Source organism: Zootoca vivipara, chromosome 11, assembly GCF_965207765.1.
Source record: "Zootoca vivipara chromosome 11, rZooViv2.hap1.1, whole genome shotgun sequence".
Taxonomy (NCBI): Eukaryota; Metazoa; Chordata; class Lepidosauria; order Squamata; family Lacertidae; genus Zootoca; species Zootoca vivipara.
Genome location: NC_142594.1, coordinates 14,457,844 through 14,474,062, shown reverse-complemented (window position 1 = coordinate 14,474,062; position 16,219 = coordinate 14,457,844).

Here is a 16,219-nt window from a genome sequence, read left to right as displayed (position 1 = left end):
GATAGGTAGAAGTTACCTACCAGGCCACTGTGTAGAGGACCCTGTAGTGCCCAACTAGGTAAAAAGCTATTGCAACTCACAAGTGTCTACTAAAAGCAAAAGCATGCACAAAATATGGTCTGAAGCTCAACATCAAAAAAACTAAGATTGTGGCCACTGGTCCCACCCCCTCCTGGCAAATAGAAGGGGAAGAAATTGAGGCAGTGAGAGATTTTACTTTCTTGGGTTCCATGATCACTGCAGGTGGTGACAGCAGTCACGAAATTAAAAGACGCCTACTTCTTGGGAGAAAAGCAATGACAAACCCAGACAGCATCTTAAAAAGCAGAGACATCACCTTGCCGACAAAGGTCCCTATAGTTAATGCTATGGTTTTCCCAGTACTGTATTGATGTATGGAAGTGAGAGCTGGACCATAAAGAAGGCTGATCGCCGAAGAATTGATGCTTTTGAATTATGGTGCTGGAGGAGACTCTTGAGAGTCCCATGGACTGCAAGAAGATCAAACCGATCCATTCTGAAGGAAATCAGCCCTGAGTGCTCACTGGAAGGATAGATCCTGAAGCTGAGGTTCCAGTACTTTGGCCACCTCATGAGAAGAGAAGACTCCTTGGAAAAGACCCTGATGTTGGGAAAGATTGAGGGCACAAGGAGAAGGGGACGACAGAGGACGAGATGGCTGGACAGTGTTCTCAAAGCTACCAACATGAGTTTGACCAAACTGCGGGAGGCAGTGGAAGACAGGAGTGCCTGGCATGCTCTGGTTCATGGCTCACAAAGAGTCGGACACAACTAAACAACAACAACAACAACAACAACAAAAATCTTACCATGTAAGGAAGATACCAAGATGGAGATAGGGGTGAGAAAGAGCTCTTTTGTGACTGACAAGTATAGCTTGTTAACCACAGGGAATGGTTTCACCAGGGGAAGGATGCTGAAGGAAATCAAATTGCCTGTTTGCTAGTTCTGTCTCCCAGAAGCAGTACTGAAATACTTTTGATGGAGTTAGTTGGAGGCTTTTTATTTTTCGGTGGTTGCTAAACCTGCATCGTTTAGTTCATTCTAATTCTTAAAATACTCATTCCCTTATTTACTCATCATTTCTTCCTGGCAGTCTGTTTACATCTGTTCCTTAAACACTACTGTTTTAATCTATCTCAAGTTGTTATTATTATTATTCGGTCATAATTTGAGTATAATATAATTTCTTAACTTCTCTGTGTGTCTTTCACACACACCCTATTGCCAGTTTGTGCTGTAGCATATTGTAGTGTGCATTGCAATTGTTATATATTTTTTACCTTTTATTCTGTCTCAAACTTTTTGTCTGTATCACTGTTTCTGAGGCATTTACATGTTGCTGGGTTGTCCAGTGAAACCAGCTCTGGATTTATCTTGTGTCCTGTTCTCTTCAGTTCTGAAGACCACACTTGGCCAAACCAGTTTTAAACTGAGCTTGTTCTTCCGCTATTCTGTGGACACCTACCACATTTTTGTGAGATTCTATCAGCTGAACAAAATTCCCAGCTTATTGCTTTAGCAGAGAGAGCACAAAGTTTCCTCCTACATGGTAAAATGGATAGCAGCACACCCATCATTTAACAAGATGAAATAAATACCACCCAAGTGCCTGTCTCAATACACTCATTTCTTAAGACTTAGTCACTTTTAATGTGTGGTTGCCCTAACTGTTAACCCATAAAAGCAGTTTTTCCTCCAGGGAATGGTAATAACCACAATCCATAGGTTTTTTTGTATGGGCAATATTCTCCATTAAATTAGGTCACTATGAGAAAGCCATAGACTTTATTTGGATATTATCATGATTGTGGTCAGACGTATAATTAGAACAGGGTTTTCCAAACTTGGGTCTCCAGCTGTTGTTGGAATACAACTCCCATCATCCCTAGCTAGGGATGGACCAGTTGTCAAGGATGATGGGAATTGTAGTCCAAAAGCAGCTGGAGACCCAAGTTTGGGGGAAACCCAAATTAGACCATGCTTTAGACATGACCTTGAATGGTTTCCATAAACCTCATGGGCCACACCTGATACTGCACATGGTGGCTTAGGCACCTCCAAGGTGTCCAATCTCAACAAAACATGGGACAACTGCTCTCAATGTGCACTTTACCCAAATTTTAAGGCAGGCATCCCCAAACTTTGGCCCTCCAGATGTTTTGGACTACAATTCCCATCATCCCCGACCACTGGTCCTCTTAGCTAGGGATCATGGGAGTTGTAGGCCAAAAAATCTGGAGGGCCGCAGTTTGGGCATGCCTGTTTTAAGGTCATTATCATGGCAGTGCAGTGGTGGCCCCTCAAAATCTTGGGCAAGGAGGATCTGTTCCCTCCTATGTCTGGTTGAATAAGTTTGCTATCACAGTCAAAGAGACCCACATCTCTTTAAGTGAGACCTTTGATTGAGCCGTAATAAAAGTACATTTAAGGGCAATACTCAAGTGCCTACTCATAATTAAGTTTGGTGGAGTTCAATCAGACTTATTAGCCTCAGTATGGGACCAGCTTTATTCAATTTACAGCATAATCCAATGCATGTACTGGAGAGCAGTTGGACTTACTAGTTTATAATCTTCCTATCCATGCTTTCCTGGGTGTAAACCAGGGGTCAGCAAACATTTTCAGTAGGGGGTCAGTCTACTGTCCCTCAGACCTTGTGGGGGGCTGGACTATATTATGGGAAGAAAAAAAAAAGAACGAATGCCTATGCCCCACAAATTTAAAATGCAGAGATGCATTTTATATAAAAGCACACATTCTACTCATGTAAAAAACACCAGGCAGGCCACACAAATAACCCAAAGATGCATTTTAAATAAAAGGACACATTCCACTCATGTAAAAACACGACAATTCCTGGACTGTCTGCATGCTGGATTTAGAAGGCAATTGGGCCGGATCCAGCCCCCGGACCTTAGTTTGCCTATCCATGGTGTAAACCAGGCATCCTCAAACTGCGGCCCTCCAGATGTTTTGGCCTACAACTCCCATGATCCCTAGCTAACAGGACCAGTGGTCAGGGAAGATGGGAATTGTAGTCCAAAACATCTGGAGGGCCGAAGTTTGGGGATGCCTGGTGTAAACCCTATTACACTGAGTGGGGTTAATTCTGCGTAGGCTTATGCAATAACTATGCCTGGAACAGCCTTCAGATATTTTTGGGGTACAACCTATTATCCCTGACCATTGGTCATGCTGGCTGTGGCAGATGTGTGTTAAGAGTTGGAAGACAACTTAGAACCATAGCATCTGCACAATTCTATGCACATTTACTTACAAGTCCCATTGATTTCAATGGGCATTACTTCCAGATAAGTATGCCTAGGATCAGCTTGAGTGATGAGTACATTGATCATATACTTTACAGCAGAATCCTATGTCTACACATAAGTAAGTCCCATTGAATTCCATGGAGCTAACTTCCAGGTAAATGAGGTTAGGCTTAATTACGGTAGCTTTGGTTGATTAATTAGTGGGACATATTTGAATAACTTGGGTGAGGTTGAAGCAAAGACCTGTATGTTTTTAAGATGTTTTGACTATGGTATTTTACGTATTTATTTACCTACACGAATGTCAAATATCACAGTACTACCAGATGGAATTTAAAAATAAAAATAGTAAAAATGGCTTTTCTTTCTAAACATGAGTGGCAGCTTTTACTTATGCTGTTGTAAGTTGTCACAGACTTCCTTCCATTTCCTCAAAAAAGGCATTGCGCTTCTGTTAATATGCAGATTTCATTTATTTAAATTTAATCAGTAAATTGATTAAAAGACAGGTGATTAATCAACTTCAGATCTTTAACTGGCGGACAGCTCTTGTTAGTACAGTTATTAATTCATGTACAGATTGCAAAGTGAACAATTAGTGCTATAAAATCAAATTGTGGTCCAACATCCAAATGATTATTTCCTCCGTGGAACAATATCTCTCAGAAAGAAATATTTTACCATTCCTTCTGTATTGTAAACCAATCCAATACCTTTGCATGCAACTGCAAATCCAACTAAGAATGTGAGAAGAGGAGAGAAGCCTTTCAGGAAACAGAATTAAATAGCAAAATGGGCATTTCAGGAAACTTTCCCAAGCCTGGGGATCTAGTGCAGGTGAAGCTGAATAGAGAAGCAGGAAGCCCAGGAAACAGATGTGTTCCTTAAGGTAATCTTAAGGTTTGTGAAGGAAATCATGTCAACCGAGAAGGCAAAATGCTTGTCTTTCCCCCTTCCCTAACGCTGTATGAGGCAATGCATAGAACTTCAGCTCAACTCCTTTGAGTAGCGTTGCCAACTAAGCAAAAATAAAGTAGCTTTAATAGAAGCTTGACTGGCAAGAATCAGGTTTTTGTTTACACAGGGAGGATAAATACTTATTGCTCACTACGTATATGTTATTTCCATGCATCACAGTCACCAAGTTCCTGTGAAGAGAGGAAAGAAGGATGCTGCCTTAGGTTGGATCTTCCTGACTGTTGAAACATCTGCATGCTGAGCATGTCTTCTACCACAGAATACTGTTAGAGACACGGCTACAGGGGCGGGTTCAAAACCTGGCTACCTTTATTTTATTTTTGCAACTGGAACCTACCTTAATGGATGCCCGCAGCTCAATCATCCAGATGTCTCCTTGCAAGTAAGTCCCACTGAGTTAGAATCATAGAGTTGGAAGAGACCACAAGGGCCATCCAGTCCAACCCCCTGCCAAGCAGGAAACACCATCAAAGCATTCCTGACATATGCCTGTCAAGCCTCTGCTTAAAGACCTCCAAAGAAGGAGACTCCACCACACTCCTTGGTAGCAAATTCCACTGCCAAACAGCTCTTGCTGTCAGGAAGTTCTTCCTAATGTTTAGGTGGAATCTTCTTTCTTGTAGTTTGAATCCATTGCTCCGTGTCCGCTTCTCTGGAGCAGCAGAAAACAATCTTTCTCCCTCCTCCATATGACATCCTTTCATATATTTGAACATGCCTATCATATCACCCCTTAACCTTCTCTTCTCCAGGCTAAACATACCCAGCTCCCTAAGCCGTTCCTCATAAGGCATCGTTTCCAGGCCTTTGACCATTTTGGTTGCCCTCTTCTGGACACGTTCCAGCTTGTCAGTATCCTTCTTGAACTGTGGTGCCCAGAACTGGACACAGTACTCCAGGTGAGGTCTGACCAGAGCAGAATACAGTGGTACTATTACTTCCCTAGATCTAGATGCTATACTCCTATTGATGCAGCCCAGTTCTTTATCGTTTTCTCCCAGGTAAGGTGATAAGGAGGATTTAAGCTTCAGTACTAAACAGGGATTTGAGCCCGGATTTCAACATCCGCATCTAACATCTAACACTGCAGCAGCTTCTGAACCACAAAGACTGTAAGCTGCATTCAGTTCTGGGACACCGTGAACCATTTTTATTGGTGCCTTTTGGAGCCATAGTATGTTTTCCAGAAGTTGCTGGCGACCCATGCATTAAAATAGATCTAAAGCTGCAGGGCCTAACAAGATTAAATTGGGTGGCAATATATCAGTAGGACAGTGATGGGCAACCTTTTGAGCTTGGTGTGTCACAATTCGCCAAAAAACCGAGCATAACTCGGGTGGTGTGTCACTTCGAGAAAAAAAACATAATTTAACGGTATTTATAGTTTAAAACAAAAATGTATAATTGTAATATATAACTGTATTTAATAAACCAAAACCTAATTATTTAACCTAACCAAACCAAAAACCCCTTATTTATCACAAAGTGCCCAGAGTTGTTGAGCTTTTTGGGGGGAGCTGCTGACCAAAGTTTTGGAGCTTTTTTGGGGGGTGCAAAAGTTGCTTTGCTTTTGGGGGGGATGCCCCAAAGCTGCTGTGCTTTTGGGGGGGGGTAAGAGAACAGAAATAAATGACGAATAATACCTTCACTAGAACTAACATGTAGCACCGACATAGTCTGCCAAAGCGCCAAAAAAACCAGCACAGAACGGGTTAAAAAATGAATGCTGTTACACCCAATCATAGTCTGCCAAAGCGCCAGGAAAAACAGCACAGAAAGGGTTAAAAAACCAATCTCTGGCTACCAGCAACAACAAAAAGGATCCGGGTTTTAACAGCGGAGACAAGCTTTAGTGGAGACAAGCTGTAGGAGGAGCAGGAGAACAAAGGGGGGGGAACAACAACAACAGCGCAAATGGGCCGATGGGGTGCGTGCCAGCAGTGAGGGCTCTGCGTGTCACGTCTGACACGCGTGTCATAGGTTCGCCATCACTGCAGTAGGAGATACCCCTTCTTTTACTTGCATAGGCAGCAGTACACCCATAGACCAGTTGCCCATCAGCCATGTCCCAGGGGCCCTTGGTGCAGCTTATTTTAGGTGTCTGGGAAAACTTCAGGATTGCAGAATCTATATTGTCTTTTACTAGAACCTACAGATCCAGCAACAAGAGCCAGGTGCAAAAAAACAAAAACAAAACACAAACACAACCCACCCAATAGATTGAAAATTAAAGAATCACCAACCCAGGGATTGGTTTTGAGCCCCAGAACTGAACAGAGCTCACGGTTCTTCCGCACAAAAATCCACCCCAAGCTTTCTCCATTTCAGCAATATCATTTAAGGTGCAGTGGGGGAGTCGTTGCTACTATTGTTAAACAGTTGAAATAATTGCTGATCTATTGCAAACCACACAGTGATATACAAGTAGACCCAGAGCTATTTTTCAGGCCAATCTGATTCTTATCAGTTTGTTTTGGATACTTTAAATGCTAGCGCTTGAACCTGGGACTTTTCCTATTACCTCCCCTCTCCACTTTTCTGGTAATGATAGCTAAGTTTGCAGCTGGACCTTGCAAAGCTTAATTAACTTGCAAAGGAAGAACAAGGTACAGTATATTGAAGGAAGCTCAGCTGTCCTTGCAAACCAAATTTCCAGTAAGAAACTTGACTGCAGGAGTGAGAGCTTTGTGGCACTTAGTAGCAAATATTTTCCATGCAGGCACCTTCTGGAGCCACCCTGTCTGATGAAACAGACAGCAAGAAGAGGAGGAGATACATTTACTGTACAAAAATTTCCTGTTCAGGAAGGGCCAATTAACACACTTGCTGTTTAGATATCTACACCCACCTACCCCTACTAGTCTTATAAATATACAGTACTGTATCTAATATGGGGGTGCCCAATGCTTTTGGGCCTGGGGGCACATTTGAAAATATGCGATGAGCACCACAAAATACCCATTTAACAGAATGAAAGATGGCAATGCTCATAAATACCCATGGCTCAAAAAACAGTCAAAAACACACCCCTTAATTCATAGCACTGATTAAAGAAAGTTGGTGACATTTGCAAAGCAACTCCCCCCCCCTCAATTTGTTCTGTTTTTTTAAATGGTAACAGCAAATGGTAAATGTCAAGATGGGTATCTGAGGGCACTGTGGTGTCTGAGTCTTAAGAACTGACCCATAAGAAGCAATCACCATAGAAGGATCACATTGGTCCTGAGTGTCTGTTGCTGTGGTTTTGCACTACATATTATAAGACACGTCTTATATTTATTTTTTTCCTCAAAAAACACACTATGGCTTATTTTCAAGGGATGTCTTATTTTTTTCCTCCTCCTCCTCCTGCCGCGGCCGGCATTGCTGCTGTGCCTATCACTATGTCTTATTTTCGGGGTATGGCTTATATTCCTTGAATGCTTAAAAATCCTGCTATGGCTTATTTTATGGGTATGTCTTAAAATATGATAAACAGGTTACAGGGTTCAATCTACATTACGTGGTTTATGGCTTTGAATTCAGATAATGGTTTTTGAAGCATGTTGTTTTTAATGACAGAGACTTGTAGAATATTACTGGGAAGTTTAGGGAAGCTTGTAATGTTGGATGTTTTATTGTGCTTTTAATATTCTGTTGGGAGCCACCCAGAGCGGCTGGAGAAACCCATCCTGATGGGCGGGGTATTAATATCATTATTAATAATAATATTACTGGCTCTGTATGTAAAGTAACCCTGCTTGCTTTGTTATTGTTGCTATGAATTTATCAGATCTTTATATTTGGAAAGGGCAGCCTGAAAGCCTAATTGGAATGAATGAATGAATGAATGAATGAATGGTGGTATGCAAAATCCATCGTATGTGCAACTATTGGGCTATCTGGAGCACCTGCTCATCATGATTGACAGCCAATGTTAGTTATATTCAGAGTAGGGTCTACTGCGAGTTGGATATAACCCTGTGAATGTACAAACGTACCTCAGAAGACAAACAGAATCCGTTCTGGAAGTTCACTCGACTTCTGAAAAGGTCGGAAACCAAGGCGCGGCTTCCGATTGGTTCCCGATTGCACAGACGCACAAAACAATAACGGAAGCCGCGCCAGATGTTCGGCTTCCAAAAAAAGTTTGCAAACCGGAACACTAAAAAACAACTGGTTTTCGATCGTTCAAGAGCTGGAACGTTTGACTCCCAAGGTGTTCAGGAGCCAAGGTACTGTACAACTGTATCAGTTCTTCGTAGGCTAGTAGAGCACCATACAGTTCAACACTACAGTAGGTATTGATGAAGAACCTCTGCATTTTTAGCTTCCTAATCTTGCCGTCTCCTGGTGGAGGAGTTAAATATCAGGATGAGTAAATATAATTAAAGATGGAGATTGTTTCCCACAGGCCCAGTCCTCCCCTGTAAAATTTAACGCATACGCTGGGGAAAGGGGGCATAATCTCTCCAGTTTCATTGTGTTACTCATTTTCTGTGGGGAAGGGGTAGAAAATAAATGTGGTAGACAGTAATGCAGGCTGAAATAAATACATACATATGAGAATTGGGAAAGAGGGCACTAACTTTTGCAGCTTAACGTGTTTCCCTCCCAAACTAGTTTCAATCCAAATTAAGGAAAAGAACAAACTAGCTGCATTTTAAACTGGCAATGTGTGTACACAGTGAGATGCTGCACTGGCTAATTCCTGTAACAATCAACCTGCTGCAAAGGTGCAGCTACAGATAATGCTTGAAAAACTGGCACATTTAACAGACAGTTAAGGCCCACTCACATATACTTCCTATAATGCTGTTGTTGTTTTTTAATCTGAAGCCTGTCTTTGGCAACTAATGGAATTTTGCAACTCATTTCTACAAGGCCAAGATTTTTCTTCTGTACAGAATGAGGGCTGGTCTTCTGGCTTGCTATCACTCTCCTCTTATTTTAAATTGCTTCCCTTTGTGCTATTTGTGGATTCTCACCTCCCCCCCCCCGCCCCGCCCCGCCCCCACCCCACCCCACCCCAGGGATGACTGTTAGTCCTTAGTCAGCAGGTTATCTTATTTGATGCCATTAGTTTTTTCTGGGCTTTTGAGAATCCTTAGTAAAGGAGAATGTGCATTATTCGTTTGTTTGTCTGTTTGTTTGTTTGTTTCTCTCTCCCTTTTGGCCAGAAAGCCAAATAGAGGAATAATTTTTCTTTAAATCTCCCCCCTCCCAAAACCCATTTACAGTGGAATTAAGGGTGGTGAGATTAAGAAGTGGAAAGGGTTCCCACCCCTTAAATAGTGTTCATGAAAGGGAATTTCAGCAGGCATAGTTTGCATAACAATGCACTTACTTGGTTACCTGAGAGTAGACCCCACTGACTTCAAAGAGACTTACTTATGAGTAAGCATGCCTAGGTTTGAATTGTTGATGTATCAACTCCCACTCTTTCTCGTGTGCAAATTGATGTGTTTTATTTGGAAGTAAAATTCACTTGGTTCAACTGGAGTTACCGTACTCCTAAGTAAAGGACCCCTGATGTAAAAGCCACTTCTGGAAATATAGCAGAACACCGGGTAAGTTCAGTGCTCATTTCTGTGTTATTTGCACTCTCCTCCTCTGGAAGTCTGTGTAAGGTAAAGGCCACCTGGACAGTTAAGTCCAGTTGAAGGTGACTATGGGATTGCGGCGCTTATCTCGCTTTCAGGCGGAGGGAGCCAGCATTTGTCCGCAGACAGCTTTCTGGGTCATGTGCCCAGCATGACTAAACTGCTTCTGGCACAATGGAACACTGTGACAAAGTGCACAGAAACACTGTTTACCTTCCCGCTGCAGCGGTACCTATTTATCTACTTGCACTGGCATGGTTTCGAACTGCTAGGTTGGCAGGAGCTGGGACAGAGCAACGGGAGCTCACCCCATCGCAGGGATTCAAAACACCTACCTTCTGATCGTCAAGCCCAAGAGGCTCAGTGGTTTAGACCACAGCGCCACCTTGACCACCTAGCCCAGTATTATCTCATTGATAGTAGATATAAAGGTAGAGGATTTTCCTGCTACTTGAGAGAATTTAAACTAGGGTTGAGGAACCTGCAGCTCCTGGGGTGCATGTGTCCCTCAAATTGAATTCAATGAAGAGATGCAAGGAAGAATAAAGAGGATGGCAGAGAGAGAGAGAGAGAGAGAGAGAGAGAGAGAGAGAGAGAGAGAGAGAGAGAGATGGTATGGGTCCTTTCCACTTTTGGGTCTGGCCTCTTCCACTCTTGCTCCAGCCCTCCCCACCAACCCTGACAAATTATGCCTGAAGGAACATTAGTTTGGGCAGAAATAAAGGCTCCTCACCCCTACTTTGAGATTGAATCTGATATTTCATCTAAGCAAGTCTTGGGCTACAGCACCTATTTCAAAGTTTGTTTTCTTAAGTTGTTTCTCCAGAGTGAAACATCAGTTGCCTCCCAGTCTTGGAGGATAACATCGGTCTTGTCCAGACTCGCTATTTTAATGGAAGGTCATTGCGGTTAGTTACATAAAAGACTATTATCTTCCAGTTTAGCCATATGTAAACACTTGGCTCTCAGAAATATGCAAGACAAATCCATCTCACTTCTGTACATGTGTGATGATGGGAATTGTAGTCAAGGATCAACTGGAGGGCACTATATTGACTACCCCAACATAGATTAGTGCCACAAAAGGCAGTTCCATTTGATTAATTTTCATGAGTTTCTGTTTCCAGTTTGTATATTTTTGGCATTCTGGAAAAACTGAATTCAGCTCTCCTTCCTTCTGAGTTGACGAGGTCCTATCTTAGTGTGGACTTTAGTTTACCTGCTTTTTCTGTTTTTTCAAAATGGATCCTTCCAAACTTTTGCTGTAAATAGAATGATCTTTTGATCCTTATAAATGTCTCATTTGGGATCCCTGGGCAAGAGATAGACTTTTTTATGATCAAAGGAGGAGTGGATTCCCTTACCATTCAGTGTTCTTTTTTGAAAGACCAAGCAAACAGATAAAAACAGCAAATATTAATAGTGGGGTATTGGAAGGCACGCGGGTGGCACTGTGGTGTAAACCACTGAGCCTTGGGCTTGCCGATTGAAAGGTCGGCAGTTCGAATCCCTGCGACAGGGTGAACTACTGTTGTTCGGTCCCAGCTCCTGCCAATCTAGCAGTTCAAAGGCACGTCAAAGTACAAGTAGATAAATAGGTACCGCTCCAGTGGGAAGGTAAACGGCATTTATATGTGCTGCTCTGGTTCCGCCATAAACGGCTAAGTCATGCTGGCCACATGACCCAGAAAAACTGTCTGCAGACAAACGCCGGCTCCCTCGGCTATTAAAGCGAGACAAGCGCCACAACCCCAGAGTTGTTCACGACTCGACTTAACTGTCAGGGGTCCTTTACCTTTACCTTTAAATTGGAAGGCGTATCTTCAAGTCAGCATTGACCGGGTGTCTCAATCAAATGCGGCATGGTAAAAGTGCAGCCCACTGCAACCAGCACCCAAATTAGTGCTGGCTATTTAAATACGGTAAATGAGGGCTATAATCCTATACCAAGTTGAAGTTGGCCGTCAAATAAATGGGGGCTGCAATTACTCACCTGAAAGTCAGCCCCATTTAACTCAGTAGGGCTTACTTCTGAGTAGACATATATAGGATTGCATTGTAAAATTATTGCATTTTGCATATGGGCAATTGGTATTGCGGTACTTGAAGGAGATTTACTTGGATGCTCCATTTAAATCCATTTAACATGTTTAGGGTTGCGGGCAGGGCCGTCTCGAGCAGGTTGGGCGCCCTGGCGCTGAGGCACAGAGATCGCTCCGGCGCCCGCACCCTCGCAGCGCACACCATGGCTTCTGCATGGCTTCGTCGCGCAGCACCCCCACACACACCGCCCCGGCGCCCGGCGCCACCGGGACTACACCTAGAGCCGGGCCTGGTTGCGAGGGTTTTACCGATAATCTGCTATTGGTATGCAAGCACTTGTTGCCCATTGTAGAGCTTTCAGAATAGGGCCGAATGCAACTGACAACCTGGTGCTGATTGCAACTATGTAGCAGCCCAAGACAGAGGATGGGATGTGCATATCCAGGGCCGGATTTAAGTTTGATGAGGCCCTAAGCTACTGAAGATAATGGGCCCCTTTATATGTCCAGCTGTCATTTGTCAACAACAAATTGTCGCTGTTTTTTGTGTTGATTATATGCTATATGGTCATTTATGGACTAATAGGTATCTAAAGCCATTTGCACATGTTGCCATGCAACCAGTCCGTGCAGAATGTAGGCCCCCTATATACAGAAATGAGGAAACCAGTGATATTTTAGGGAGCAGGCTAGCAGGCAGGGCCCATGACTTACATCATAGAAGCCTACACAACAAAAAACACTGTTTCTGTATGTAGGTTTTATTTGTTTGTTTGTTTATCTTATACGGTATTTCGGAAATGTACATCCAGGTTTTTTTGTTCCTTTAAATTTTGGGGGGGCAAGAGAGTGGGGCCCTAAGCTATAGCTTGTTTAACTTATATGTAAAACCGGCACTGTGCATATCCCCTGCATAGCAAGATTAAGTGGAAAGGCAAGTCCTCAAAACAATCTGCAGTGCAAATGGAGAGCATATCAGATGTTATTAACTTTGACAGAATGGCTTTTTATGCTGTCCATAGAGAAGGCAATGGCTTGCATCCAAAAGTGCAGTCTCATTGTAATAAATGGTAATTGAATTACCAGTAGGTAGAGCATGAGACTCTTAAATCTTAGGGTCATGAGTTCAAGCCCCATGTTGGGCAAAAGATTTCTGCATCACAGGGGTTAGAGTGGATGACCCTCGTGGTCCCTTCCAACTCTACAGTTCTGTGATTCCACAATTACAGCCATACCTTGGAAGTCAAACGGAATTCGTTCCGCAAGTCCGTTCGCAGGGCCAGTTCTAGGTAGAGTCCCAGTGGCGTGGGGCGCCAGGCCGGTAGGCAGGGCGCTGCACGGCAAAGCCACGTGGATGCCATGCTGCGCCCTGTGAGGGCGGGGGCACCGGAGCGATCTCCGCCGCTCAACGCCAGGGCGCGCGACCTGCTCGAGACTGCCCTGTCCGTTTGACTACCAAAACGTACAGAAACCAAGGTTGCAGATGCCGCGCCGGATGTTCAGGTTCCAAAGAATGTTCGCAAACCAGAACACTCACTTCCGGGTTTGCGGCGTTCGGGAGCCAAAACGTTCAACTCTCAAGGCACTTGGGATCCAAGGTACGACTGTACTAACTTGTCCTATTATAAAGCACACAACTTCTTCCAAATAATCCTGGGAACTGTAGTTTGTTCAGAATTGTAATTCTGTGAAGGGTAAACTACAGCTCCCATGATTCTTTAGGAGAAGTCATGTGCTTTAAATGCACGGTGTAGATCTGACATTAGTCTGGATTCAACCCTATAAACTCTACCTTTTGCATTATTCTAGTTTTGTAGTTTGTTTCTCATGACAATAAATCCACCCAGTTAACAGCGGTGTGTTGTTTGCACGGTAGTGCAGTTTAAATTGCCAACGATCTTATGTTTTGAGCATATGCTAGAACTGTTTTGTTCACTGAAATATTTTCAGATTAGTGATATTGGTCATATATTTTAGTGATCAATGTGTAGCTGTAGAAATGTATTTTATTCTATTTTTATATTGTTTTACTTTGTATTCCATGCCTTTTATTATTTATTCACTTTAAAATATTAAGTGGTGTATCAATAGTTTAAATAAAATATTAATAAATATATGGAACTTTGAACTCCCCTTACTAAAATAAGTTTCCTCTCTCAATCCTAGCACCCAGTCCTATTAAAATACATCTAATAGGTTTAGTTATTGGGTAATCATAAGCTAATGCAAACATTTAGTCACTACTGTACAACCAGACAGCAAACAATCACAAAACCTTCACCACTTAAAACATCTGTATGTAATACAACAGCTGGAAATTGCAACAGTATACTGTAATAGAACTACTCAGAATTAACATCATTTCCATTTCTACTGTTTAAGAATTCTGTGTAAAGCAGAAGCTTGTACTTTCAGCTTTCCTGCTAATCTTCTGACAGTGGCAAAAGCAGAGATTGCACTGTGCTTGAAAAGGAACTCTTATCTCATTATCCTCCCCACACCAAAAAAAATGTGGGACATTGTTTTTATCTAGAAAATTCAGGCATCACTTCAGAGTTTCTGTAGACAGAGCTTAAGCCTCAGAGCTTCTAATTGTTTGAATCCTCCAGAGTGGTACAACAGAGATAAAGATATGAAAATCACACTCAACAAAATCTTCAGCTTTTACTACCATAAGTTGGTCCATTTAAAACTTTTCACTTTGTACTAGAAAACACAGAGGTAGGCTTTCATGGAATGAGATATATTTAGAGGATGGAACATTGTTCTCTAGCTAAGTGGGTTGAGAGGAATATTGTCAGATAATACTTGTAAGCAATTGGGCAGTTTTTAAACCTTTTCCCAACATTAGATTGACTACCAACTGTGATTAGAATGGCCACTTAATGCATCCTCAAAAAAGAAGAAGAAGAAGAAAAGGAAGAAGAAGGACTGCATGGGGGGGAGGGGAGAAAGAGCCCAAGAGAGGATGAAATGGGCCACAGATTTGCATACCATTTGTTTCTGCTAATTTATATGTGTAGATGCAGATTTAGAAACAATTACAGTAATTTAAATAGCAATAAACTGCATCTCAAGACAATGGGGAAGACTGTGATCTGGTGACCAGCTATGTGCCTGCCGACCCTCATTTATTTTTTTACATTTATAAATTTATTTCCTCCAAGGAGCTCAAGGTGGCGTAAACGGCATGCTTCTCCCCCCCCCTAATTTAAACCCCACAACAACCCTGTGAGGTAGGTTAGGCTAAGAGGCAGGGACTACCCAGTGAGCTTCATGGTTGATTGGGGATTTGTAATCCTGGGCTCCCATGTCCTGGTCCAACTCTCTAACCACTACACCACACTGGCTTACTAGTTCTTCAAATCAGACTTGGCCTGGACTGCTCCGCGGAAACAGGGCTCCTTCAGGAAGAGGTTTTCCTCTGCAAAGTGGGACATGCACATGGCCACCATAATTTGAACAGGATGGTTCTCTTGTCAACATTTACTATGATTTCTTTTCTGGTTCTGTGGTTATCTGGGTGCATGTTGTCGACTTGAGGCAAATTTAGAAGGACATTTCACTTTATTCTGTAAAACTTTATTTTGCCTAACAGTGCAATGATTCCATGGACTAGGAAGTCCCAATTAAGGCTGTTTACACAATCCTAATTACTCTGCATCCACTGTGCTCCCATCACTGGTTTGGGAAGCAATATACACACAATGTCAGTCACAGTCCATATCTACCGGTAACCTGCATCTCACTTGGTTTCTTAAGAAATACAGTGGTACCTTGGTTCTCAAACTTAATCCGTTCTGGGAGTCTGTTCGACTACCGAAACAGTTCAAAAACCAAAGCAAAGCTTCCGATTGGCTGCAGGAGCTTCCTGCACTCAATCAGAAGCCGCAGAAGCCGTGTCGGACATTTGGCTTCCGAAAAACTTTCACAAACCCGAACACTCACTTCTGGGTTTGCAGCGTTCGGGAGCTGATTTCTTCGGGAGCCAATCCATTTGAGTACCAAGGTACCACTGTACTGCATTTTAATGCATCTCCCCACCCCAAACCAGCTTCAATCCCAATTGAGGAAAAGAACCATCTAGCTGCATTTTAAGCAGGTAAAGGGTACAGAGCTTAATTTAGGCAATCTTGCATTTGCAAATCTGCACCTAACAAGAGCTGACTCTTAAAAATTCAGAAGGTAAGGGTACCCCTGACCATTAGGTCCAGTTGTGGACGACTCTGGGGTTGCGCACTCATCTCGCTCTATAGGCCGAGGGAGCCGGCGTTTGACTGCAGACAGCTTCCGGGTCATGTGGCCAGCATGACTAAGCCGC